This window comes from Penaeus monodon, chromosome 7 (genome assembly GCF_015228065.2).
Source record: "Penaeus monodon isolate SGIC_2016 chromosome 7, NSTDA_Pmon_1, whole genome shotgun sequence".
NCBI classification, from domain to species: domain Eukaryota; kingdom Metazoa; phylum Arthropoda; class Malacostraca; order Decapoda; family Penaeidae; genus Penaeus; species Penaeus monodon.
In genome coordinates, this window is record NC_051392.1 from 32,207,887 (window position 1) to 32,210,386 (window position 2,500).

A 2,500-nucleotide genomic window follows, 5' to 3' on the forward strand; every position below is an offset into this window, starting at 1 on the left:
CGGGACACACCTCCTCAGCGACAGCGTTCATGCTTTCTTGATAAACTCTCCATTAGTGAAAGGTTTACCGCTGCTTGCTATCAATTGAGCAACCCGAAAGCTGGCCCGAACAGATGACTGGTTCAGCTGAACTTTGCGTACAAATGTATTCTGCTGAGTTGACAGTCCACTTTTTAGCTTTGAGAGTTTGGCATTTGGCCTTGCAAGCTATCATACTTGTCTTTGTGACGGGATTCATAGTGTCGCCGCAGATTGTATTCTTTGAATACCGCCACCGCCTCTTGACAGATGAGACAGACAGCCTTTTCTTTGCATTGAACAAAAAAATAATCGTTTGTCCACTGCAGGTTAAATGCTCTGCATTTTGAATCAATATTTCCCTTACCTAATCTTTTCGCCATTATTCCGTTCTCTCTTTGAGAAGAGCGGGTTTAGGATTTTTTCTGGGGGTTGCCAGAAGGGGCACAGACCGCAGAAGGGTGGAACAGAATGTCACGTTATATGCGAGTATGAAATAGTTACTAACTAATAGTTAATAATGAAAATAGTTCATAACTAAGAAACATTTTATTGCAATAAATAAAACAAGTACTTGTTTTATTTTCTATTTGTAAATATTTTTTTAGTGTTTGTCTATTGTTTGTGTATTACCGGCATGCTGTCAGAAGATAATTTATTGTAGGGTTAGTGGTGTGATGGGACACTGTGGAGGTAAGATTTCTCTAATAAGGGCGTGAGGTATGTCAGTCTTCTGGCATTTACCCAGAGGCAAGTCAACCCCACCTCCTCCCTTCTTTCTTTCCTGTGAGTTGTGTCCCACAGTTCTATTGTGTGTTTGATTCTGTGGTACATTTGTTGGTTGTTCCACTCACTTTAACACGGATGGATTTTTGTTTTTATAAGGGACACAATACGTACGTAAGTACTATGCTAATTTGTCAGCCTGCTCATTGCCATAGATACCAGAGTGATCTGGTATCCATATTAGCTTGACTGATTTGTCCGTACCATGTAACTTACAAATGAAATTACCCAGCAGTTCAATTTTTAGTGGTTTCTAATGATTTAATGAATCTGAAAAAATACTAGTCTATCGTAGGTCGTCGGTGGTGCAAAATCTAAAGCTTTATCAATGGCAAAAGTTTGGCAAGGAAAATCGATGTGTGATTTGGCGGTCTGAACTTCCATAATGGTGAAATTGGGAGTTTCCCAATTTGACTGAACTGGGGCTTTGATGGTAGAGAGATCTAAAACAACTTTCTCGAAGAGGTCGTGGAGTCGCATGGCAAAGGGCCTAATGCCTTGATTGCCATTAGGATGGCTCGGGTCTCGAGCATTGGTCAGTGCTAGCTGGCCGCGTCTGATTCGGAGGGGAGTTACTCCTGACCCTACCTCAAGACGCTCGATTCGAGCGCTCCAAGACACAAATGCAAACAATTATTCTGCACAACAGCCAAACCTTTCAAAACTGAGTTCGATCCCGAACCATATACGATTGACCCATAATCTACTTTAGACCTAATTAAGGCTCTCTGTATCAGTTTCTCATTTATTACCAGAAATGCACTTTAATAGATTTAGTGCTCTTTGACATTTATTCTATAATTGACCAGTGTGGCCTTTCCAATTTAGTTTACGATCGAAGAGTAGACCTGATATTCGGCTTCCTCCTATGTGTAAAAGATACCCCTACACTTTTTCTTGTGGAAAACTAAAAACACCATTGGGGGCTCCAGTTATGAATCCTATCCAGTGCCAATTGGATGCGATTTGTAAAGAATTGTTAGGTCTTAGTTGTAATCTAAGTCATCTCCAGTAGCAAATTGTAAAGGTTTCAGCTCAGCCACTTCCTTGGTCGTCAGGAATGCTGGATGATAATTTTCTGACCTGCTTGTATATGAGAACTTCCTAGCAAGTGCATTAGAAATGTCTCTAAATTAATCAAAGAATTTTCTCTTATGAGTGATGTTTTTTATTTTGAAGAAAAAAAATCTTATCTATTTTGTTGACAGTGAACCAAACTAGTGATATTGTGATGTTACTATAAATTATAGAGGCAGGTCAGGAGTCCATTTTGCTTGTCAAATTGCTTTACAATTTGCAGCTTTCCCTAGTTTGTAATAGCAAAAGCTCTCATTATTGATATTTTTGAAAAGCCTGTAGGCCCTAATGCGTTCACACAGTACCCTGCGGCAATCTGATGTCCATCATGGAACTCTTAGGAGTGGATATCATTGCTGCATGTAATATACAATTTTGAACATAGTTCAACAGCTTCTCCAAAAACTTTGAGCTTGCTCCTTGAGAAGCGACCCAGTCTGCTCCTTCTACATTAAATTTAGGTGCTAAAGGCGTTCTTGTTGTATTTCATGAATATCCAATACAAATAGGAAAGTGATCGTTTCCCAGCGAGTAGGTAATGGTGTATCACGGGCACTTTGCTGCTATTGTTGAAGAGACCAGAGATATATCGACAAAGCTCAAAGTACCGGTATTATCG